The sequence below is a fragment of the Anolis carolinensis genome, chromosome 6 (assembly GCF_035594765.1).
Source record: "Anolis carolinensis isolate JA03-04 chromosome 6, rAnoCar3.1.pri, whole genome shotgun sequence".
Taxonomy (NCBI): domain Eukaryota; kingdom Metazoa; phylum Chordata; class Lepidosauria; order Squamata; family Dactyloidae; genus Anolis; species Anolis carolinensis.
The window spans coordinates 67,535,078-67,558,452 of record NC_085846.1 but is presented as its reverse complement, the minus strand read 5'-3'; the positions used below and the strand labels follow the sequence as shown (position 1 = coordinate 67,558,452).

General features: G+C 47.7%; 27 pseudogenes; all 27 read left to right on the top strand.

The window, feature by feature from the left end:
* The first annotated feature begins 215 nt into the window (after nt 1-215).
* On the top strand, nt 216-333 carry LOC134292681 (5S ribosomal RNA; annotated as a pseudogene).
* A 575-nt stretch (nt 334-908) lies between these two features.
* On the top strand, nt 909-1,026 carry LOC134292702 (5S ribosomal RNA; annotated as a pseudogene).
* Nucleotides 1,027-2,290: 1,264 nt separating this feature from the next.
* Nucleotides 2,291-2,408, top strand: LOC134292730 (5S ribosomal RNA; annotated as a pseudogene).
* A 581-nt stretch (nt 2,409-2,989) lies between these two features.
* LOC134292722 (5S ribosomal RNA) lies at nt 2,990-3,107 on the top strand (annotated as a pseudogene).
* Nucleotides 3,108-4,373: 1,266 nt separating this feature from the next.
* LOC134292855 (5S ribosomal RNA) lies at nt 4,374-4,491 on the top strand (annotated as a pseudogene).
* A 1,266-nt stretch (nt 4,492-5,757) lies between these two features.
* LOC134292736 (5S ribosomal RNA) lies at nt 5,758-5,875 on the top strand (annotated as a pseudogene).
* A 574-nt stretch (nt 5,876-6,449) lies between these two features.
* On the top strand, nt 6,450-6,567 carry LOC134292749 (5S ribosomal RNA; annotated as a pseudogene).
* Nucleotides 6,568-7,140: 573 nt separating this feature from the next.
* On the top strand, nt 7,141-7,258 carry LOC134292758 (5S ribosomal RNA; annotated as a pseudogene).
* A 574-nt stretch (nt 7,259-7,832) lies between these two features.
* On the top strand, nt 7,833-7,950 carry LOC134292763 (5S ribosomal RNA; annotated as a pseudogene).
* Nucleotides 7,951-8,528: 578 nt separating this feature from the next.
* Nucleotides 8,529-8,646, top strand: LOC134292721 (5S ribosomal RNA; annotated as a pseudogene).
* Nucleotides 8,647-9,218: 572 nt separating this feature from the next.
* Nucleotides 9,219-9,336, top strand: LOC134292680 (5S ribosomal RNA; annotated as a pseudogene).
* A 573-nt stretch (nt 9,337-9,909) lies between these two features.
* Nucleotides 9,910-10,027, top strand: LOC134292761 (5S ribosomal RNA; annotated as a pseudogene).
* Nucleotides 10,028-10,605: 578 nt separating this feature from the next.
* Nucleotides 10,606-10,723, top strand: LOC134292720 (5S ribosomal RNA; annotated as a pseudogene).
* A 572-nt stretch (nt 10,724-11,295) lies between these two features.
* LOC134292679 (5S ribosomal RNA) lies at nt 11,296-11,413 on the top strand (annotated as a pseudogene).
* A 574-nt stretch (nt 11,414-11,987) lies between these two features.
* LOC134292678 (5S ribosomal RNA) lies at nt 11,988-12,105 on the top strand (annotated as a pseudogene).
* A 575-nt stretch (nt 12,106-12,680) lies between these two features.
* LOC134292701 (5S ribosomal RNA) lies at nt 12,681-12,798 on the top strand (annotated as a pseudogene).
* Nucleotides 12,799-14,062: 1,264 nt separating this feature from the next.
* LOC134292748 (5S ribosomal RNA) lies at nt 14,063-14,180 on the top strand (annotated as a pseudogene).
* Nucleotides 14,181-14,761: 581 nt separating this feature from the next.
* Nucleotides 14,762-14,879, top strand: LOC134292861 (5S ribosomal RNA; annotated as a pseudogene).
* A 575-nt stretch (nt 14,880-15,454) lies between these two features.
* On the top strand, nt 15,455-15,572 carry LOC134292661 (5S ribosomal RNA; annotated as a pseudogene).
* Nucleotides 15,573-16,839: 1,267 nt separating this feature from the next.
* On the top strand, nt 16,840-16,957 carry LOC134292735 (5S ribosomal RNA; annotated as a pseudogene).
* Nucleotides 16,958-17,532: 575 nt separating this feature from the next.
* On the top strand, nt 17,533-17,650 carry LOC134292747 (5S ribosomal RNA; annotated as a pseudogene).
* A 581-nt stretch (nt 17,651-18,231) lies between these two features.
* On the top strand, nt 18,232-18,349 carry LOC134292770 (5S ribosomal RNA; annotated as a pseudogene).
* A 572-nt stretch (nt 18,350-18,921) lies between these two features.
* On the top strand, nt 18,922-19,039 carry LOC134292677 (5S ribosomal RNA; annotated as a pseudogene).
* Nucleotides 19,040-19,612: 573 nt separating this feature from the next.
* LOC134292700 (5S ribosomal RNA) lies at nt 19,613-19,730 on the top strand (annotated as a pseudogene).
* Nucleotides 19,731-20,995: 1,265 nt separating this feature from the next.
* Nucleotides 20,996-21,113, top strand: LOC134292699 (5S ribosomal RNA; annotated as a pseudogene).
* Nucleotides 21,114-22,379: 1,266 nt separating this feature from the next.
* LOC134292746 (5S ribosomal RNA) lies at nt 22,380-22,497 on the top strand (annotated as a pseudogene).
* A 574-nt stretch (nt 22,498-23,071) lies between these two features.
* Nucleotides 23,072-23,189, top strand: LOC134292676 (5S ribosomal RNA; annotated as a pseudogene).
* Nucleotides 23,190-23,375: the final 186 nt, after the last annotated feature.

The window sequence follows — 23,375 nt, the reverse complement described above, 5'->3', positions numbered from 1 at the left end:
AAATGATGCTTTTTTTTAAAAAAAGCAAGACTCTGAAGGAAATGATCTCCCGGAATTTACGTGTTGGTGTATCGTGGACATGAGGTTCCTTTCTTAGGATGAAGCATCGAATATGTTTCTGGGTCCATTGTTCCTTCAACCCGGCAATGCGGCTTCTACATCCAGGACTTTTCAATCCCTTTCAACTTCAAAAGAGTTAGTTTGTGGAGGTCATGGCCTACGGTCAATCCGCTCTGAATACGCCCGATCTCACTTGATCCCGGAAGCTAAGCAGGGCGGGCCCAGTATGTTCTTGGACGGGAGACCGCCTGGGAATGCCGGGTGCTGTAGGCCTTTTCCTCCTTGGCATTGGTCAACTGCCATTTCTTCAAGAAGAAAAGTCCAAGCTGAATTTCATTTCTGCAGCCTGGCCTGAGTTCCTAGCTCTACCTGACTTTTGGGCAGGATAGCAGTGTAGGCATGCTTAAGACCAGGCTGCAGAGCTCCTTGCCCTGCGTGATGTTTCTCCACTCCCCACTTTCTCTTTCATATTAGAAGGCATTGGATGTTGACGACTCCTGCTACTTCTTTTGAGAGCATCACAAGAAAAGACTCTTGCACGTTGAACTCCACTGAAGACTTGGAAATTTCCCTCAGGTTCTGGGAGCTGGTGATGTTGAATTCAGCCGAATCTTATTGATTCGGGGTGTTTGAAATGATGCTTTTTTTTAAAAAAAAGCAAGACTCTGAAGGAAATGATCTCCCGGAATTTACGTGTTGGTGTATCGTGGACATGAGGTTCCTTTCTTAGGATGAAGCATCGAATATGTTTCTGGGTCCATTGTTCCTTCAACCCGGCAGTGCGACTTCTACATCCAGGACTTTTAGATCCCTATCAACTTCAAAAGAGTTAGTTTGTGGAGGTCACGGCCTACGGTCAATCCGCTCTGAATACGCCCGATCTCACTTGATCCCGGAAGCTAAGCAGGGCGGGCCCAGTATGTCCTTGGACGGGAGTCCGCCTGGGAATGCCGGGTGCTGTAGGCCTTTTCCTCCTTGGCATGTGTCAACTGGCATTTCTTCAAGAAGAAAGGTCCAAGTTGAGTCTCCTTTCTGGAGCCTGGTCTGAGTTCCTAGCTCTACCTGATTTTTGGGCAGGATAGCGGTGTAGGCATGCTTAAGACCAGGCTGCAGAGCCCCTTGCCCTGCTTGATGTTTCTCCACTCCCCACTTTCTCTTTCCGATTGGAAGGCATTGGATGTTGCTACTCCCGCAACTTCTTTTGAGAGCATCACAAGAAAACATTCTTGCACCTTGAACTCCACTGAAGACTTGGAAATTTCCCTCAGGTTGTGGGAGCTGCTGATGTTGAATTCAGTTAAATCTTATTGATTCAGGGCGTTTGAAATGATGCTTTTTTTTTTTTTAAACAAGTCTCTGAAGGAAATGATCTCTCGGAATTTACCTGTCGGTGTATAGTGGACATGAGGTTCCTTTCTTAGGATGAAGCATCGAATATGTTTCTGGGTCCATTGTTCCTTCAACCCCACAGTGCGGCTTCTACATCCAGGACTTTAAGATCCCTATTAACTTCAAAAGAGTTAGTTTGTGGAGGTCACAGCCTACGCTCAATCCGCTCTCAATACGCCCGATCTCACTTGATCTCGGAAGCTAAGCAGGGCGGACCCAGTATGACCTTGGATGGGAGACCGCCTGGGAATGCCGGGTGCTGTAGGCCTTTTCCTCCTTGGCATGTGTCTACTGGCCTTTCTTCAAGAAGAAAGGTCCAAGTTGACTCTCCTTTCTGGAGCCTGGTCTGAGTTCCTAGCTCTACCTGACTTTTGGGCAGGATAGCGGTGTAGGCATGCTTAAGACCAGGCTGCAGAACCCCTTGCCCTGCTTGATGTTTCTCCACTCCCCATTTTCTCTTTCCGATTGCAAGGCATTGGATGTTGACGACTCCCGCAACTTCTTTTGAGAGCATCACAGGAAAAAACTCTTGCACCTTGAACTCCACTGAAGACTTGGAAATTTCGCTCAGGTTGTAGGAGCTGGTGATGTTGAATTCAGCCGAATCTTATTGATTCGGGGCGTTTGAAATGATGCTTTAAAAAAAAAAAAGCAAGACTCTCAACGAAATGATCTCCCGGAATTTACGTGTCGGGTATCGTGGACATGAGGTTCCTTTCTTAGGATGAAGCATCGAATATGTTTCTGGGTCCATTGTTCTTTCAACCCGGCAGTGCGGCTTCTACATCCAGGACTTTTCGATCCCTTTCAACTTCAAAAGCGTTAGTTTGTGAAGGTCACGGCCTACGGTCAATCCGCTCTCAATACGCCCGATCTCACTTGATCTCGGAAGCTAAGCAGGGCGGAGCCAGTATGTCCTTGGACGGGAGACCGCCTGGGAATGCCGGGTGCTGTAGGCCTTTTCCTCCTTGGCATGTGTCAACTGGCCTTTCTTCAAGAAGAAAGGTCCAAGTTGACTCTCCTTTCTGGAGCCTGGTCTGAGTTCTTAGCTCTACCTGACTTTTGGGCAGGATAGCGGTGTAGGCATGCTTAAGACCAGGCTGCAGAGCCCCTTGCCCTGCTTGATGTTTCTCCACTCCCCATTTTCTCTTTCAGATTAGAATGCATTGGATGTTGATGACTCCTGCTACTTCTTTTGAGCATATCACAAGAAAAGACTCTTGCACCTTGAACTCCACTGAAGACTTGGAAATTTCCCTCAGGTTGTGGGAGCTGGTGATGTTGAATTCAGCCGAATCTTATTGATTCGGGGCGTTTGAAATGATGCTTTTTTTTTTTTTTTTTTTTAAAACAAGACTCTGAAGGAAGTGATCTCCCGGAATTTACGTGTCGATATATCGTGGACATGAGGTTCCTTTCTTAGGATGAAGCATCGAATATGTTTCTGGGTCCATTTTTCCTTCACCCCGCAGTGCGGCTTCTATATCCAGGACTTTTCGATCCCTATCAACTTCAAAAGAGTTAGTTTTTCGAGGTCACGGCCTACGGTCAATCCGCTCTGAATACGCCCGATCTCACTTGATCTCGGAAGCTAAGCAGGGCGGACCCAGTATGTCCTTGGACGGGAGACTGCCTGGGAATGCCGGGTGCTGTAGGCCTTTTCCTCCTTGGCATGTGTCAACTGGCATTTCTTCAAGAAGAAAGGTCCAAGTTGACTCTCCTTTCTGGAGCCTGGCCTGAGTTACTAGCTCTACCTGATTTTTGGGCAGGGTAGCGGTGTAGGCATGCTTAAGACCAGGCTGCAGAGCCCCTTGCCCTGCTTGATGTTTCTCCACTCCCCACTTTCTCTTTCCGATTGGAAGGCATTGGATGTTGCTACTCCCGCAACTTCTTTTGAGAGCATCACAAGAAAACACTCTTGCACCTTGAACTCCACTGAAGACTTGGAAATTTCCCTCAGGTTGTGGGAGCTGCTGATGTTGAATTCAGTCAAATCTTATTGATTCAGGGCGTTTGAAATGATGCTTTTTTTTTTTTTAAACAAGACTCTGAAGGAAATGATCTCTCGGAATTTACCTGTCGGTGTATAGTGGACATGAGGTTCCTTTCTTAGGATGAAGCATCGAATATGTTTCTGGGTCCATTGTTCCTTCAACCCCACAGTGCGGCTTCTACATCCAGGACTTTTAGATCCCTATCAACTTCAAAAGAGTTAGTTTGTGGAGGTCACAGCCTACGCTCAATCCGCTCTCAATACGCCCGATCTCACTTGATCTCGGAAGCTAAGCAGGGCGGACCCAGTATGACCTTGGATGGGAGACCGCCTGGGAATGCCGGGTGCTGTAGGCCTTTTCCTCCTTGGCATGTGTCTACTGGCCTTTCTTCAAGAAGAAAGGTCCAAGTTGACTCTCCTTTCTGGAGCCTGGTCTGAGTTCCTAGCTCTACCTGACTTTTGGGCAGGATAGCGGTGTAGGCATGCTTAAGACCAGGCTGCAGAGCCCCTTGCCCTGCTTGATGTTTCTCCACTCCCAAATTTCTCTTTCCGATTGGAAGGCATTGGATATTGACGACTCCTGCTACTTCTTTTGAGCGCATCATACGAAAAGTCTATTGCACCTTGAACTCCACTGAAGACTTGGACATTTCCCTCAGGTTGTGGGAGCTGGTGATGTTGAATTCAGCTGAATCTTATTGATTCGGGGTGTTTGAAATGATGCTTTTTTAAAAAAAAAAGCAAGACTCTGAAGGAAATGATCTCCCGGAATTTACGTGTTGGTGTATCGTGGACATGAGGTTCTTTTCTTAGGATGAATTATCAAATATGTTTCTTGGTCCATTGTTCCTTCAACCCGGCAGTGCGGCTTCTACATCCAGGACTTTTCAATCCCTTTCAACTTCAAAAGAGTTAGTTTGTGGAGGTCACGGCCTACGGTCAATCCGCTCTGAATACGCCCGATCTCACTTGATCTCGGAAGCTAAGCAGGGCGGGCCCAGTATGTTCTTGGACGGGAGACCGCCTGGGAATGCCGGGTGCTGTAGGCCTTTTCCTCCTTGGCATTGGTCAACTGCCATTTCTTCAAGAAGAAAAGTCCAAGCTGAATTTCATTTCTGCAGCCTGGCCTGAGTTCCTAGCTCTACCTGACTTTTGGGCAGGATAGCGGTGTAGGCATGCTTAAGACCAGGCTGCAGAGCCCCTTGCCCTGCGTGATGTTTCTCCACTCCCCACTTTCTCTTTCCGATTGGAAGGCATTGGATGTTGACGACTCCCGAAACATCTTTTGAGAGCATCACAAGAAAAGACTCTTGAACTTTGAACTCCACTGAAGACTTGGACATTTCCCTCAGGTTGTGGGAGCTGGTGATGTTCAATTCAGCCGAATCTTATTGATTCGGGGCGTTGGAAATGATGCTTTTTTTAAAAAAAAAGCAAAACTCTGAAGGAAATGATCTCCCTGAATTTGCGTGCCGGTGTATCATGGACATGCGGTTTCTATCTTAGGATGAAGCATCGAATATTTTTCTGGGTCCATTGTTCCTTTAACCTGGCCGTGCGGCTTCTACATCCAGGACTTTTCAATCCCTATCAACTTCAAAAGAGTTAGTTTGTGGAGGTCACGGCCTACAGTCAATCCACTCTGAATACGCCCGATCTCCCTTGATCTCGGAAGCTAAGCAGCGCGGACCCAGTATGTCCTTGGATTGGAGGCCGCCTGGGAATGCCGGGTGCTGTAGGCCTTTTCCCCCTTGGCATGTGTCAACTGGCATTTCTTCAAGAAGAAAGGTCCAAGTTGACTCTCCTTTCTGGAGCCTGGTCTGAGTTCCTAGCTCTACCTGACTTTTGGGCAGGATAGCGGTGTAGGCATGCTTAAGACCAGGCTGCAGAGCCCCTTGCCCTGCTTGATGTTTCTCCACTCCACAATTTCTCTTTCCGATTGGAAGGCATTGGATGTTGACGACTCCTGCTACTTCTTTTGAGAGCATCACAAGAAAAGACTCTTGCACGTTGAACTCCACTGAAGACTTGGAAATTTCCCTCAGGTTCTGGGAGCTGGTGATGTTGAATTCAGCCGAATCTTATTGATTCGGGGTGTTTGAAATGATGCTTTTTTTAAAAAAAGCAAGACTCTGAAGGAAATGATCTCCCGGAATTTACGTGTTGGTGTATCGTGGACATGAGGTTCCTTTCTTAGGATGAAGCATCGAATATGTTTCTGGGTCCATTGTTCCTTCAACCCGGCAGTGCGACTTCTACATCCAGGACTTTTCGATCCCTATCAATTTCAAAAGAGGTAGTTTTAGGCGGTCACGGCCTACGGTCAATCCGCTCTGAATACGCCCGATCTCACTTGATCTCGGAAGCTAAGCAGGGCGGACCCAGTATGACCTTGGATGGGAGACCGCCTGGGAATGCCGGGTGCTGTAGGCCTTTTCCTCCTTGGCATGTGTCTACTGGCCTTTCTTCAAGAAGAAAGGTCCAAGTTGACTCTCCTTTCTGGAGCCTGGTCTGAGTTCCTAGCTCTACCTGACTTTTGGGCAGGATAGCGGTGTAGGCATGCTTAAGACCAGGCTGCAGAGCCCCTTGCCCTGCTTGATGTTTCTCCACTCCCCATTTTCTCTTTCCGATTGGAAGGCATTGGATGTTGACGACTCCCGCAACTTCTTTTGAGAGCATCACAGGAAAAAACTCTTGCACCTTGAACTCCACTGAAGACTTGGAAATTTCGCTCAGGTTGTAGGAGCTGGTGATGTTGAATTCAGCCGAATCTTATTGATTCGGGGCGTTTGAAATGATGCTTTAAAAAAAAAAAAAGCAAGACTCTCAAGGAAATGATCTCCCGGAATTTACGTGTCGGGTATCGTGGACATGAGGTTCCTTTCTTAGGATGAAGCATCGAATATGTTTCTGGGTCCATTGTTCTTTCAACCCGGCAGTGCGGCTTCTACATCCAGGACTTTTCGATCCCTTTCAACTTCAAAAGAGTTAGTTTGTGAAGGTCACGGCCTACGGTCAATCCGCTCTCAATACGCCCGATCTCACTTGATCTCGGAAGCTAAGCAGGGCGGACCCAGTATGTCCTTGGACGGGAGACCGCCTGGGAATGCCGGGTGCTGTAGGCCTTTTCCTCCTTGGCATGTGTCAACTGGCCTTTCTTCAAGAAGAAAGGTCCAAGTTGACTCTCCTTTCTGGAGCCTGGTCTGAGTTCTTAGCTCTACCTGACTTTTGGGCAGGATAGCGGTGTAGGCATGCTTAAGACCAGGCTGCAGAGCCCCTTGCCCTGCTTGATGTTTCTCCACTCCCCACTTTCTCTTTCCGATTGGAAGGCATTGGATGTTGCTACTCCCGCAACTTCTTTTGAGCGCATCATACGAAAAGTCTATTGCACCTTGAACTCCACTGAAGACTTGGACATTTCCCTCAGGTTGTGGGAGCTGGTGATGTTGAATTCAGCCGAATCTTATTGATTCGGGGTGTTTGAAATGATGCTTTTTTTTAAAAAAAGCAAGACTCTGAAGGAAATGATCTCCCGGAATTTACGTGTTGGTGTATCGTGGACATGAGGTTCCTTTCTTAGGATGAAGCATCGAATATGTTTCTGGGTCCATTGTTCCTTCAACCCGGCAGTGCGGCTTCTACATCCAGGACTTTTCAATCCCTTTCAACTTCAAAAGAGTTAGTTTGTGGAGGACATGGCCTACGGTCAATCCGCTCTGAATACGCCCGATCTCACTTGATCCCGGAAGCTAAGCAGGGCGGGCCCAGTATTTTCTTGGACGGGAGACCGCCTGGGAATGCCGGGTGCTGTAGGCCTTTTCCTCCTTGGCATTGGTCAACTGCCATTTCTTCAAGAAGAAAAGTCCAAGCTGAATTTCATTTCTGCAGCCTGGCCTGAGTTACTAGCTCTACCTGACTTTTGGGCAGGATAGCAGTGTAGGCATGCTTAAGACCAGGCTGCAGAGCTCCTTGCCCTGCGTGATGTTTCTCCACTCCCCACTTTCTCTTTCAGATTAAAAGGCATTGGATGTTGACGACTCCTGCTACTTCTTTTGAGAGCATCACAAGAAAAGACTCTTGCACGTTGAACTCCACTGAAGACTTGGAAATTTCCCTCAGGTTCTGGGAGCTGGTGATGTTGAATTCAGCCGAATCTTATTGATTCGGGGCGTTTGAAATGATGCTTTTTTTTTAAAAAAGCAAGACTCTGAAGGAAATGATCTCCCGGAATTTACGTGTTGGTGTATCGTGGACATGAGGTTCCTTTCTTAGGATGAAGCATCGAATATGTTTCTGGGTCCATTGTTCCTTCAACCCCACAGTGCGGCTTCTACATCCAGGACTTTTAGATCCCTATCAACTTCAAAAGAGTTAGTTTGTGAAGGTCACGGCCTACGGTCAATCCGCTCTCAATACGCCCGATCTCACTTGATCTCGGAAGCTAAGCAGGGCGGACCCAGTATGTCCTTGGACGGGAGACCGCTTGGGAATGCCGGGTGCTGTAGGCCTTTTCCTTCTTGGCATGTGTCAACTGCCCTTTCTTCAAGAAGAAAGGTCCAAGTTGACTCTCCTTTCTGGAGCCTGGTCTGAGTTCCTAGCTCTACCTGACTTTTGGGAAGGATAGCGGTGTAGGCATGCTTAAGACCAGGCTGCAGAGCCCCTTGCCCTGCTTGATGTTTCTCCACTCCCCACTTTCTCTTTCAGATTAGAATGCATTGGATGTTGCTACTCCTGCTACTTCTTTTGAGCATATCACAAGAAAAGACTCTTGCACCTTGAACTCCACTGAAGACTTGGAAATTTCCCTCAGGTTGTGGGAGCTGGTGATGTTGAATTCAGCCGAATCTTATTGATTCGGGGCGTTTGAAATGATGCTTTTTTTTATTTAAAAAAAAACAAGGCTCTGAAGGAAATGATCTCCCGGAATTTACGTGTCGATATATCGTGGACATGAGGTTCCTTTCTTAGGATGAAGCATCGAATATGTTTCTGGGTCCATTTTTCCTTCAACCCCGCAGTGCGGCTTCTATATCCAGGACTTTTCGATCCCTATGAACTTCAAAAGAGTTAGTTTTTCGAGGTCACGGCCTACGGTCAATCCGCTCTGAATACGCCCGATCTCACTTGATCTCGGAAGCTAAGCAGGGCGGACCCAGTATGTCCTTGGACGGGAGACTGCCTGGGAATGCCGGGTGCTGTAGGCCTTTTCCTCCTTGGCATGTGTCAACTGGCATTTCTTCAAGAATAAAGGTCCAAGTTGACTCTCCTTTCTGGAGCCTGGCCTGAGTTACTAGCTCTACCTGATTTTTGGGCAGGATAGCAGTGTAGGCATGCTTAAGACCAGGCTGCAGAGCCCCTTGCCCTGCTTGATGTTTCTCCACTCCCCACTTTCTCTTTCCGATTGGAAGGCATTGGATGTTGCTACTCCCGCAACTTCTTTTGAGCGCATCATACGAAAAGTCTATTGCACTTTGAACTCCACTGAAGACTTGGACATTTCCCTCAGGTTGTGGGAGCTGGTGATGTTGAATTCAGCCGAATCTTATTGATTCGGGGTGTTTGAAATGATGCTTTTTTTTAAAAAAGCAAGACTCTGAAGGAAATGATCTCCCGGAATTTACGTGTTGGTGTATCGTGGACATGAGGTTCCTTTCTTAGGATGAAGCATCGAATATGTTTCTGGGTCCATTGTTCCTTCAACCCGGCAGTGCGGCTTCTACATCCAGGACTTTTCAATCCCTTTCAACTTCAAAAGAGTTAGTTTGTGGAGGACATGGCCTACGGTCAATCCGCTCTGAATACGCCCGATCTCACTTGATCCCGGAAGCTAAGCAGGGCGGGCCCAGTATGTTCTTGGACGGGAGACCGCCTGGGAATGCCGGGTGCTGTAGGCCTTTTCCTCCTTGGCATTGGTCAACTGCCATTTCTTCAAGAAGAAAAGTCCAAGCTGAATTTCATTTCTGCAGCCTGGCCTGAGTTACTAGCTCTACCTGACTTTTGGGCAGGATAGCAGTGTAGGCATGCTTAAGACCAGGCTGCAGAGCTCCTTGCCCTGCGTGATGTTTCTCCACTCCCCACTTTCTCTTTCAGATTAAAAGGCATTGGATGTTGACGACTCCTGCTACTTCTTTTGAGAGCATCACAAGAAAAGACTCTTGCACGTTGAACTCCACTGAAGACTTGGAAATTTCCCTCAGGTTCTGGGAGCTGGTGATGTTGAATTCAGCCGAATCTTATTGATTCGGGGTGTTTGAAATGATGCTTTTTTTTAAAAAAGCAAGACTCTGAAGGAAATGATCTCCCGGAATTTACGTGTTGGTGTATCGTGGACATGAGGTTCCTTTCTTAGGATGAAGCATCGAATATGTTTCTGGGTCCATTGTTCCTTCAACCCCACAGTGCGGCTTCTACATCCAGGACTTTTAGATCCCTATCAACTTCAAAAGAGTTAGTTTGTGAAGGTCACGGCCTACGGTCAATCCGCTCTCAATACGCCCGATCTCACTTGATCTCGGAAGCTAAGCAGGGCGGACCCAGTATGTCCTTGGACGGGAGACCGCTTGGGAATGCCGGGTGCTGTAGGCCTTTTCCTTCTTGGCATGTGTCAACTGCCCTTTCTTCAAGAAGAAAGGTCCAAGTTGACTCTCCTTTCTGGAGCCTGGTCTGAGTTCCTAGCTCTACCTGACTTTTGGGAAGGATAGCGGTGTAGGCATGCTTAAGACCAGGCTGCAGAGCCCCTTGCCCTGCTTGATGTTTCTCCACTCCCCACTTTCTCTTTCAGATTAGAATGCATTGGATGTTGCTACTCCTGCTACTTCTTTTGAGCATATCACAAGAAAAGACTCTTGCACCTTGAACTCCACTGAAGACTTGGAAATTTCCCTCAGGTTGTGGGAGCTGGTGATGTTGAATTCAGCCGAATCTTATTGATTCGGGGCGTTTGAAATGATGCTTTTTTTTATTTAAAAAAAAACAAGGCTCTGAAGGAAATGATCTCCCGGAATTTACGTGTCGATATATCGTGGACATGAGGTTCCTTTCTTAGGATGAAGCATCGAATATGTTTCTGGGTCCATTTTTCCTTCAACCCCGCAGTGCGGCTTCTATATCCAGGACTTTTCGATCCCTATCAACTTCAAAAGAGTTAGTTTTTCGAGGTCACGGCCTACGGTCAATCCGCTCTGAATACGCCCGATCTCACTTGATCTCGGAAGCTAAGCAGGGCGGACCCAGTATGTCCTTGGACGGGAGACTGCCTGGGAATGCCGGGTGCTGTAGGCCTTTTCCTCCTTGGCATGTGTCAACTGGCATTTCTTCAAGAAGAAAGGTCCAAGTTGACTCTCCTTTCTGGAGCCTGGCCTGAGTTACTAGCTCTACCTGATTTTTGGGCAGGATAGCAGTGTAGGCATGCTTAAGACCAGGCTGCAGAGCCCCTTGCCCTGCTTGATGTTTCTCCACTCCCCACTTTCTCTTTCCGATTGGAAGGCATTGGATGTTGCTACTCCCGCAACTTCTTTTGAGCGCATCATATGAAAAGTCTATTGCACTTTGAACTCCACTGAAGACTTGGACATTTCCCTCAGGTTGTGGGAGCTGGTGATGTTGAATTCAGCCGAATCTTATTGATTCGGGGTGTTTGAAATGATGCTTTTTTTAAAAAAAGCAAGACTCTGAAGGAAATGATCTCCCGGAATTTACGTGTTGGTGTATCGTGGACATGAGGTTCCTTTCTTAGGATGAAGCATCGAATATGTTTCTGGGTCCATTGTTCCTTCAACCCGGCAGTGCGGCTTCTACATCCAGGACTTTTCAATCCCTTTCAACTTCAAAAGAGTTAGTTTGTGGAGGACGCGGCCTACGGTCAATCCGCTCTGAATACGCCCGATCTCACTTGATCCCGGAAGCTAAGCAGGGCGGGCCCAGTATGTTCTTGGACGGGAGACCGCCTGGGAATGCCGGGTGCTGTAGGCCTTTTCCTCCTTGGCATTGGTCAACTGCCATTTCTTCAAGAAGAAAAGTCCAAGCTGAATTTCATTTCTGCAGCCTGGCCTGAGTTCCTAGCTCTACCTGACTTTTGGGCAGGATAGCAGTGTAGGCATGCTTAAGACCAGGCTGCAGAGCTCCTTGCCCTGCGTGATGTTTCTCCACTCCCCACTTTCTCTTTCAGATTAGAAGGCATTGGATGTTGACGACTCCTGCTACTTCTTTTGAGAGCATCACAAGAAAAGACTCTTGCACGTTGAACTCCACTGAAGACTTGGAAATTTCCCTCAGGTTCTGGGAGCTGGTGATGTTGAATTCAGCCGAATCTTATTGATTCGGGGCGTTTGAAATGATGCTTTAAAAAAAAAAAAAGCAAGACTCTCAAGGAAATGATCTCCCGGAATTTACGTGTCGGGTATCGTGGACATGAGGTTCCTTTCTTAGGATGAAGCATCGAATATGTTTCTGGGTCCATTGTTCCTTCAACCCGGCAGTGCGGCTTCTACATCCAGGACTTTTCAATCCCTTTCAACTTCAAAAGAGTTAGTTTGTGGAGGTCATGGCCTACGGTCAATCCGCTCTGAATACGCCCGATCTCACTTGATCCCGGAAGCTAAGCAGGGCGGGCCCAGTATGTTCTTGGACGGGAGACCGCCTGGGAATGCCGGGTGCTGTAGGCCTTTTCCTCCTTGGCATTGGTCAACTGCCATTTCTTCAAGAAGAAAAGTCCAAGCTGAATTTCATTTCTGCAGCCTGGCCTGAGTTCCTAGCTCTACCTGACTTTTGGGCAGGATAGCAGTGTAGGCATGCTTAAGACCAGGCTGCAGAGCTCCTTGCCCTGCGTGATGTTTCTCCACTCCCCACTTTCTCTATCATATTAGAAGGCATTGGATGTTGACGACTCCTGCTACTTCTTTTGAGAGCATCACAAGAAAAGACTCTTGCACGTTGAACTCCACTGAAGACTTGGAAATTTCCCTCAGGTTCTGGGAGCTGGTGATGTTGAATTCAGCCGAATCTTATTGATTCGGGGTGTTTGAAATGATGCTTTTTTTTAAAAAAAAGCAAGACTCTGAAGGAAATGATCTCCCGGAATTTACGTGTTGGTGTATCGTGGACATGAGGTTCCTTTCTTAGGATGAAGCATCGAATATGTTTCTGGGTCCATTGTTCCTTCAACCCGGCAGTGCGACTTCTACATCCAGGACTTTTAGATCCCTATCAACTTCAAAAGAGTTAGTTTGTGGAGGTCACGGCCTACGGTCAATCCGCTCTGAATACGCCCGATCTCACTTGATCCCGGAAGCTAAGCAGGGCGGGCCCAGTATGTCCTTGGACGGGAGTCCGCCTGGGAATGCCGGGTGCTGTAGGCCTTTTCCTCCTTGGCATGTGTCAACTGGCATTTCTTCAAGAAGAAAGGTCCAAGTTGAGTCTCCTTTCTGGAGCCTGGTCTGAGTTCCTAGCTCTACCTGATTTTTGGGCAGGATAGCGGTGTAGGCATGCTTAAGACCAGGCTGCAGAGCCCCTTGCCCTGCTTGATGTTTCTCCACTCCCCACTTTCTCTTTCCGATTGGAAGGCATTGGATGTTGCTACTCCCGCAACTTCTTTTGAGAGCATCACAAGAAAACATTCTTGCACCTTGAACTCCACTGAAGACTTGGAAATTTCCCTCAGGTTGTGGGAGCTGCTGATGTTGAATTCAGTTAAATCTTATTGATTCAGGGCGTTTGAAATGATGCTTTTTTTTTTTTTAAACAAGTCTCTGAAGGAAATGATCTCTCGGAATTTACCTGTCGGTGTATAGTGGACATGAGGTTCCTTTCTTAGGATGAAGCATCGAATATGTTTCTGGGTCCATTGTTCCTTCAACCCCACAGTGCGGCTTCTACATCCAGGACTTTAAGATCCCTATTAACTTCAAAAGAGTTAGTTTGTGGAGGTCACAGCCTACGCTCAATCCGCTCTCAATACGCCCGATCTCACTTGATCTCGGAAGCTAAGCAGGGCGGACCCAGTATGACCTTGGATGGGAGACCGCCTGGGAATGCCGGGTGCTGTAGGCCTTTTCCTCCTTGGCATGTGTCTACTGGCCTTTCTTCAAGAAGAAAGGTCCAAGTTGACTCTCCTTTCTGGAGCCTGGTCTGAGTTCCTAGCTCTACCTGACTTTTGGGCAGGATAGCATTGTAGGCATGCTTAAGACCAGGCTGCAGAGCCCCTTGCCCTGCTTGATGTTTCTCCACTCCCCATTTTCTCTTTCCGATTGCAAGGCATTGGATGTTGACGACTCCCGCAACTTCTTTTGAGAGCATCACAGGAAAAAACTCTTGCACCTTGAACTCCACTGAAGACTTGGAAATTTCGCTCAGGTTGTAGGAGCTGGTGATGTTGAATTCAGCCGAATCTTATTGATTCGGGGCGTTTGAAATGATGCTTTAAAAAAAAAAAAGCAAGACTCTCAAGGAAATGATCTCCCGGAATTTACGTGTCGGGTATCGTGGACATGAGGTTCCTTTCTTAGGATGAAGCATCGAATATGTTTCTGGGTCCATTGTTCTTTCAACCCGGCAGTGCGGCTTCTACATCCAGGACTTTTCGATCCCTTTCAACTTCAAAAGAGTTAGTTTGTGAAGGTCACGGCCTACGGTCAATCCGCTCTCAATACGCCCGATCTCACTTGATCTCGGAAGCTAAGCAGGGCGGACCCAGTATGTCCTTGGACGGGAGACCGCCTGGGAATGCCGGGTGCTGTAGGCCTTTTCCTCCTTGGCATGTGTCAACTGGCCTTTCTTCAAGAAGAAAGGTCCAAGTTGACTCTCCTTTCTGGAGCCTGGTCTGAGTTCTTAGCTCTACCTGACTTTTGGGCAGGATAGCGGTGTAGGCATGCTTAAGACCAGGCTGCAGAGCCCCTTGCCCTGCTTGATGTTTCTCCACTCCCCACTTTCTCTTTCAGATTAGAATGCATTGGATGTTGACGACTCCTGCTACTTCTTTTGAGCATATCACAAGAAAAGACTCTTGCACCTTGAACTCCACTGAAGACTTGGAAATTTCCCTCAGGTTGTGGGAGCTGGTGATGTTGAATTCAGCCGAATCTTATTGATTCGGGGCGTTTGAAATGATGCTTTTTTTTTTTTTTTTTTTTAAACAAGACTCTGAAGGAAATGATCTCCCGGAATTTACGTGTCGATATATCGTGGACATGAGGTTCCTTTCTTAGGATGAAGCATCGAATATGTTTCTGGGTCCATTTTTCCTTCAACCCCGCAGTGCGGCTTCTATATCCAGGACTTTTCGATCCCTATCAACTTCAAAAGAGTTAGTTTTTCGAGGTCACGGCCTACGGCCAATCCGCTCTGAATACGCCCGATCTCACTTGATCTCGGAAGCTAAGCAGGGCGGACCCAGTATGTCCTTGGACGGGAGACCGCCTGGGAATGCCGGGTGCTGTAGGCCTTTTCCTCCTTGGCATGTGTCAACTGGCATTTCTTTAAGAAGAAAGGTCCAAGTTGACTCTCCTTTCTGGAGCCTGGTCTGAGTTCCTAGCTCTACCTGACTTTTGGGCAGGATAGCGGTGTAGGCATGCTTAAGACCAGGCTGCAGAGCCCCTTGCCCTGCTTGATGTTTCTCCACTCCCAAATTTCTCTTTCCGATTGGAAGGCATTGGATATTGACGACTCCTGCTACTTCTTTTGAGCGCATCATACGAAAAGTCTATTGCACCTTGAACTCCACTGAAGACTTGGACATTTCCCTCAGGTTGTGGGAGCTGGTGATGTTGAATTCAGCTGAATCTTATTGATTCGGGGTGTTTGAAATGATGCTTTTTTTTAAAAAAAAGCAAGACTCTGAAGGAAATGATCTCCCGGAATTTACGTGTTGGTGTATCGTGGACATGAGGTTCTTTTCTTAGGATGAATTATCAAATATGTTTCTTAGTCCATTGTTCCTTCAACCCGGCAGTGCGGCTTCTACATCCAGGACTTTTCAATCCCTTTCAACTTCAAAAGAGTTAGTTTGTGGAGGTCACGGCCTACAGTCAATCCGCTCTGAATACGCCCGATCTCACTTGATCTCGGAAGCTAAGCAGGGCGGGCCCAGTATGTTCTTGGACGGGAGACCGCCTGGGAATGCCGGGTCCTGTAGGCCTTTTCCTCCTTGGCATTGGTCAACTGCCATTTCTTCAAGAAGAAAAGTCCAAGCTGAATTTCATTTCTGCAGCCTGGCCTGAGTTCCTAGCTCTACCTGACTTTTGGGCAGGATAGCAGTGTAGGCATGCTTAAGACCAGGCTGCAGAGCCCCTTGCCCTGCGTGATGTTTCTCCACTCCCCACTTTCTCTTTCCGATTGGAAGGCATTGGATGTTGACGACTCCCGAAACATCTTTTGAGAGCATCACAAGAAAAGACTCTTGAACTTTGAACTCCACTGAAGACTTGGACATTTCCCTCAGGTTCTGGGAGCTGGTGATGTTCAATTCAGCCGAATCTTATTGATTCGGGGCGTTGGAAATGATGCTTTTTTTTTTTTTTAAAGCAAAACTCTGAAGGAAATGATCTCCCTGAATTTGCGTGCCGGTGTATCATGGACATGCGGTTTCTATCTTAGGATGAAGCATCGAATATTTTTCTGGGTCCATTGTTCCTTTAACCTGGCCGTGCGGCTTCTACATCCAGGACTTTTCAATCCCTATCAACTTCAAAAGAGTTAGTTTGTGGAGGTCACGGCCTGCAGTCAATCCACTCTGAATACGCCCGATCTCCCTTGATCTCGGAAGCTAAGCAGCGCGGACCCAGTATGTCCTTGGATTGGAGGCCGCCTGGGAATGCCGGGTGCTGTAGGCCTTTTCCTCCTTGGCATGTGTCAACTGGCATTTCTTCAAGAAGAAAGGTCCAAGTTGACTCTCCTTTCTGGAGCCTGGTCTGAGTTCCTAGCTCTACCTGACTTTTGGGCAGGATAGCGGTGTAGGCATGCTTAAGACCAGGCTGCAGAGCCCCTTGCCCTGCTTGATGTTTCTCCACTCCACAATTTCTCTTTCCGATTGGAAGGCATTGGATGTTGACGACTCCTGCTACTTCTTTTGAGAGCATCACAAGAAAAGACTCTTGCACGTTGAACTCCACTGAAGACTTGGAAATTTCCCTCAGGTTCTGGGAGCTGGTGATGTTGAATTCAGCCGAATCTTATTGATTCGGGGTGTTTGAAATGATGCTTTTTTTAAAAAAAGCAAGACTCTGAAGGAAATGATCTCCCGGAATTTACGTGTTGGTGTATCGTGGACATGAGGTTCCTTTCTTAGGATGAAGCATCGAATATGTTTCTGGGTCCATTGTTCCTTCAACCCGGCAGTGCGACTTCTACATCCAGGACTTTTCGATCCCTATCAATTTCAAAAGAGGTAGTTTTAGGCGGTCACGGCCTACGGTCAATCCGCTCTGAATACGCCCGATCTCACTTGATCTCGGAAGCTAAGCAGGGCGGACCCAGTATGACCTTGGATGGGAGACCGCCTGGGAATGCCGGGTGCTGTAGGCCTTTTCCTCCTTGGCATGTGTCTACTGGCCTTTCTTCAAGAAGAAAGGTCCAAGTTGACTCTCCTTTCTGGAGCCTGGTCTGAGTTCCTAGCTCTACCTGACTTTTGGGCAGGATAGCGGTGTAGGCATGCTTAAGACCAGGCTGCAGAGCCCCTTGCCCTGCTTGATGTTTCTCCACTCCCCATTTTCTCTTTCCGATTGGAAGGCATTGGATGTTGACGACTCCCGCAACTTCTTTTGAGAGCATCACAGGAAAAAACTCTTGCACCTTGAACTCCACTGAAGACTTGGAAATTTCGCTCAGGTTGTAGGAGCTGGTGATGTTGAATTCAGCCGAATCTTATTGATTCGGGGCGTTTGAAATGATGCTTTTAAAAAAAAAAAAAGCAAGACTCTGAAGGAAATGATCTCCCGGAATTTACGTGTCGGGTATCGTGGACATGAGGTTCCTTTCTTAGGATGAAGCATCGAATATGTTTCTGGGTCCATTGTTCTTTCAACCCGGCAGTGCGGCTTCTACATCCAGGACTTTTCGATCCCTTTCAACTTCAAAAGAGTTAGTTTGTGAAGGTCACGGCCTACGGTCAATCCGCTCTCAATACGCCCGATCTCACTTGATCTCGGAAGCTAAGCAGGGCGGACCCAGTATGTCCTTGGACGGGAGACCGCCTGGGAATGCCGGGTGCTGTAGGCCTTTTCCTCCTTGGCATGTGTCAACTGGCCTTTCTTCAAGAAGAAAGGTCCAAGTTGACTCTCCTTTCTGGAGCCTGGTCTGAGTTCTTAGCTCTACCTGACTTTTGGGCAGGATAGCGGTGTAGGCATGCTTAAGACCAGGCTGCAGAGCCCCTTGCCCTGCTTGATGTTTCTCCACTCCCCACTTTCTCTTTCAGATTAGAATGCATTGGATGTTGACGACTCCTGCTACTTCTTTTGAGCATATCACAAGAAAAGACTCTTGCACCTTGAACTCCACTGAAGACTTGGAAATTTCCCTCAGGTTGTGGGAGCTGGTGATGTTGAATTCAGCCGAATCTTATTGATTCGGGGCGTTTGAAATGATGCTTTTTTTTTTTTTTTAAAAAAAGCAAGACTCTGAAGGAAATGATCTCCCGGAATTTACGTGTCGATATATCGTGGACATGAGGTTCCTTTCTTAGGATGAAGCATCGAATATGTTTCTGGGTCCATTTTTCCTTCAACCCCGCAGTGCGGCTTCTATATCCAGGACTTTTCGATCCCTATCAACTTCAAAAGAGTTAGTTTTTCGAGGTCACGGCCTACGGTCAATCCGCTCTGAATACGCCCGATCTCACTTGATCTCGGAAGCTAAGCAGGGCGGACCCAGTATGTCCTTGGACGGGAGACTGCCTGGGAATGCCGGGTTCTGTAGGCCTTTTCCTCCTTGGCATGTGTCAACTGGCATTTCTTCAAGAAGAAAGGTCCAAGTTGACTCTCCTTTCTGGAGCCTGGCCTGAGTTACTAGCTCTACCTGATTTTTGGGCAGGATAGCGGTGTAGGCATGCTTAAGACCAGGCTGCAGAGCCCCTTGCCCTGCTTGATGTTTCTCCACTCCCCACTTTCTCTTTCCGATTGGAAGGCATTGGATGTTGCTACTCCCGCAACTTCTTTTGAGCGCATCATACGAAAAGTCTATTGCACCTTGAACTCCACTGAAGACTTGGACATTTCCCTCAGGTTGTGGGAGCTGGTGATGTTGAATTCAGCCGAATCTTATTGATTCGGGGTGTTTGAAATGATGCTTTTTTTTAAAAAAGCAAGACTCTGAAGGAAATGATCTCCCGGAATTTACGTGTTGGTGTATCGTGGACATGAGGTTCCTTTCTTAGGATGAAGCATCGAATATGTTTCTGGGTCCATTGTTCCTTCAACCCGGCAGTGCGGCTTCTACATCCAGGACTTTTCAATCCCTTTCAACTTCAAAAGAGTTAGTTTGTGGAGGACATGGCCTACGGTCAATCCGCTCTGAATACGCCCGATCTCACTTGATCCCGGAAGCTAAGCAGGGCGGGCCCAGTATGTTCTTGGACGGGAGACCGCCTGGGAATGCCGGGTGCTGTAGGCCTTTTCCTCCTTGGCATTGGTCAACTGCCATTTCTTCAAGAAGAAAAGTCCAAGCTGAATTTCATTTCTGCAGCCTGGCCTGAGTTCCTAGCTCTACCTGACTTTTGGGCAGGATAGCAGTGTAGGCATGCTTAAGACCAGGCTGCAGAGCTCCTTGCCCTGCGTGATGTTTCTCCACTCCCCACTTTCTCTTTCAGATTAGAAGGCAATGGATGTTGACGACTCCTGCTACTTCTTTTGAGAGCATCACAAGAAAAGACTCTTGCACGTTGAACTCCACTGAAGACTTGGAAATTTCCCTCAGGTTCTGGGAGCTGGTGATGTTGAATTCAGCCGAATCTTATTGATTCGGGGTGTTTGAAATGATGCTTTTTTAAAAAAAAGCAAGACTCTGAAGGAAGTGATCTCCCGGAATTTACGTGTTGGTGTATCGTGGACATGAGGTTCCTTTCTTAGGATGAAGCATCGAATATGTTTCTGGGTCCATTGTTCCTTCAACCCGGCAGTGCGACTTCTACATCCAGGACTTTTAGATCCCTATCAACTTCAAAAGAGTTAGTTTGTGGAGGTCACGGCCTACGGTCAATCCGCTCTGAATACGCCCGATCTCACTTGATCCCGGAAGCTAAGCAGGGCGGGCCCAGTATGTCCTTGGACGGGAGTCCGCCTGGGAATGCCGGGTGCTGTAGGCCTTTTCCTCCTTGGCATGTGTCAACTGGCATTTCTTCAAGAAGAAAGGTCCAAGTTGAGTCTCCTTTCTGGAGCCTGGTCTGAGTTCCTAGCTCTACCTGATTTTTGGGCAGGATAGCGGTGTAAGCATGCTTAAGACCAGGCTGCAGAGCCCCTTGCCCTGCTTGATGTTTCTCCACTCCCCACTTTCTCTTTCCGATTGGAAGGCATTGGATGTTGCTACTCCCGCAACTTCTTTTGAGAGCATCACAAGAAAACATTCTTGCACCTTGAACTCCACTGAAGACTTGGAAATTTCCCTCAGGTTGTGGGAGCTGCTGATGTTGAATTCAGTTAAATCTTATTGATTCAGGGCGTTTGAAATGATGCTTTTTTTTTTTTTTAAACAAGACCCTAAAGGAAATGATCTCTCGGAATTTACCTGTCGGTGTATAGTGGACATGAGGTTCCTTTCTTAGGATGAAGCATCGAATATGTTTCTGGGTCCATTGTTCCTTCAACCCCACAGTGCGGCTTCTACATCCAGGACTTTAAGATCCCTATTAACTTCAAAAGAGTTAGTTTGTGGAGGTCACGGCCTACGCTCAATCCGCTCTCAATACGCCCGATCTCACTTGATCTCGGAAGCTAAGCAGGGCGGACCCAGTATGACCTTGGATGGGAGACCGCCTGGGAATGCCGGGTGCTGTAGGCCTTTTCCTCCTTGGCATGTGTCTACTGGCCTTTCTTCAAGAAGAAAGGTCCAAGTTGACTCTCCTTTCTGGAGCCTGGTCTGAGTTCCTAGCTCTACCTGACTTTTGGGCAGGATAGCGGTGTAGGCATGCTTAAGACCAGGCTGCAGAGCCCCTTGCCCTGCTTGATGTTTCTCCACTCCCCACTTTCTCTTTCAGATTAGAAGGCATTGGATGTTGACGACTCCCGCAACTTCTTTTGAGAGCATCACAGGAAAAAACTCTTGCACCTTGAACTCCACTGAAGACTTGGAAATTTCGCTCAGGTTGTAGGAGCTGGTGATGTTGAATTCAGCCGAATCTTATTGATTCGGGGTGTTTGAAATGATGCTTTTTTAAAAAAAAGCAAGACTCTGAAGGAAGTGATCTCCCGGAATTTACGTGTTGGTGTATCGTGGACATGAGGTTCCTTTCTTAGGATGAAGCATCGAATATGTTTCTGGGTCCATTGTTCCTTCAACCCGGCAGTGCGACTTCTACATCCAGGACTTTTAGATCCCTATCAACTTCAAAAGAGTTAGTTTGTGGAGGTCACGGCCTACGGTCAATCCGCTCTGAATACGCCCGATCTCACTTGATCCCGGAAGCTAAGCAGGGCGGGCCCAGTATGTCCTTGGACGGGAGTCCGCCTGGGAATGCCGGGTGCTGTAGGCCTTTTCCTCCTTGGCATGTGTCAACTGGCATTTCTTCAAGAAGAAAGGTCCAAGTTGAGTCTCCTTTCTGGAGCCTGGTCTGAGTTCCTAGCTCTACCTGATTTTTGGGCAGGATAGCGGTGTAAGCATGCTTAAGACCAGGCTGCAGAGCCCCTTGCCCTGCTTGATGTTTCTCCACTCCCCACTTTCTCTTTCCGATTGGAAGGCATTGGATGTTGCTACTCCCGCAACTTCTTTTGAGAGCATCACAAGAAAACATTCTTGCACCTTGAACTCCACTGAAGACTTGGAAATTTCCCTCAGGTTGTGGGAGCTGCTGATGTTGAATTCAGTTAAATCTTATTGATTCAGGGCGTTTGAAATGATGCTTTTTTTTTTTTTTAAACAAGACCCTAAAGGAAATGATCTCTCGGAATTTACCTGTCGGTGTATAGTGGACATGAGGTTCCTTTCTTAGGATGAAGCATCGAATATGTTTCTGGGTCCATTGTTCCTTCAACCCCACAGTGCGGCTTCTACATCCAGGACTTTAAGATCCCTATTAACTTCAAAAGAGTTAGTTTGTGGAGGTCACGGCCTACGCTCAATCCGCTCTCAATACGCCCGATCTCACTTGATCTCGGAAGCTAAGCAGGGCGGACCCAGTATGACCTTGGATGGGAGACCGCCTGGGAATGCCGGGTGCTGTAGGCCTTTTCCTCCTTGGCATGTGTCTACTGGCCTTTCTTCAAGAAGAAAGGTCCAAGTTGACTCTCCTTTCTGGAGCCTGGTCTGAGTTCCTAGCTCTACCTGACTTTTGGGCAGGATAGCGGTGTAGGCATGCTTAAGACCAGGCTGCAGAGCCCCTTGCCCTGCTTGATGTTTCTCCACTCCCCACTTTCTCTTTCAGATTAGAAGGCATTGGATGTTGACGACTCCCGCAACTTCTTTTGAGAGCATCACAGGAAAAAACTCTTGCACCTTGAACTCCACTGAAGACTTGGAAATTTCGCTCAGGTTGTAGGAGCTGGTGATGTTGAATTCAGCCGAATCTTATTGATTCGGGGCGTTTGAAATGATGCTTTAAAAAAAAAAAAAGCAAGACTCTCAAGGAAATGATCTCCCGGAATTTACGTGTCGGGTATCGTGGACATGAGGTTCCTTTCTTAGGATGAAGCATCGAATATGTTTCTGGGTCCATTGTTCTTTCAACCCGGCAGTGCGGCTTCTACATCCAGGACTTTTCGATCCCTTTCAACTTCAAAAGAGTTAGTTTGTGAAGGTCACGGCCTACGGTCAATCCGCTCTCAATACGCCCGATCTCACTTGATCTCGGAAGCTAAGCAGGGCGGACCCAGTATGTCCTTGGACGGGAGACCGCCTGGGAATGCCGGGTGCTGTAGGCCTTTTCCTCCTTGGCATGTGTCAACTGGCCTTTCTTCAAGAAGAAAGGTCCAAGTTGACTCTCCTTTCTGGAGCCTGGTCTGAGTTCTTAGCTCTACCTGACTTTTGGGCAGGATAGCGGTGTAGGCATGCTTAAGACCAGGCTGCAGAGCCCCTTGCCCTGCTTGATGTTTCTCCACTCCCCACTTTCTCTTTCAGATTAGAATGCATTGGATGTTGACGACTCCTGCTACTTCTTTTGAGCATATCACAAGAAAAGACTCTTGCACCTTGAACTCCACTGAAGACTTGGAAATTTCCCTCAGGTTGTGGGAGCTGGTGATGTTGAATTCAGCCGAATCTTATTGATTCGGGGCGTTTGAAATGATGCTTTTTTTTAAAAAAAGCAAGACTCTGAAGGAAATGATCTCCCGGAATTTACGTGTTGGTGTATCGTGGACATGAGGTTCCTTTCTTAGGATGAAGCATCGAATATGTTTCTGGGTCCATTGTTCCTTCAACCCGGCAATGCGGCTTCTACATCCAGGACTTTTCAATCCCTTTCAACTTCAAAAGAGTTAGTTTGTGGAGGTCATGGCCTACGGTCAATCCGCTCTGAATACGCCCGATCTCACTTGATCCCGGAAGCTAAGCAGGGCGGGCCCAGTATGTTCTTGGACGGGAGACCGCCTGGGAATGCCGGGTGCTGTAGGCCTTTTCCTCCTTGGCATTGGTCAACTGCCATTTCTTCAAGAAGAAAAGTCCAAGCTGAATTTCATTTCTGCAGCCTGGCCTGAGTTCCTAGCTCTACCTGACTTTTGGGCAGGATAGCAGTGTAGGCATGCTTAAGACCAGGCTGCAGAGCTCCTTGCCCTGCGTGATGTTTCTCCACTCCCCACTT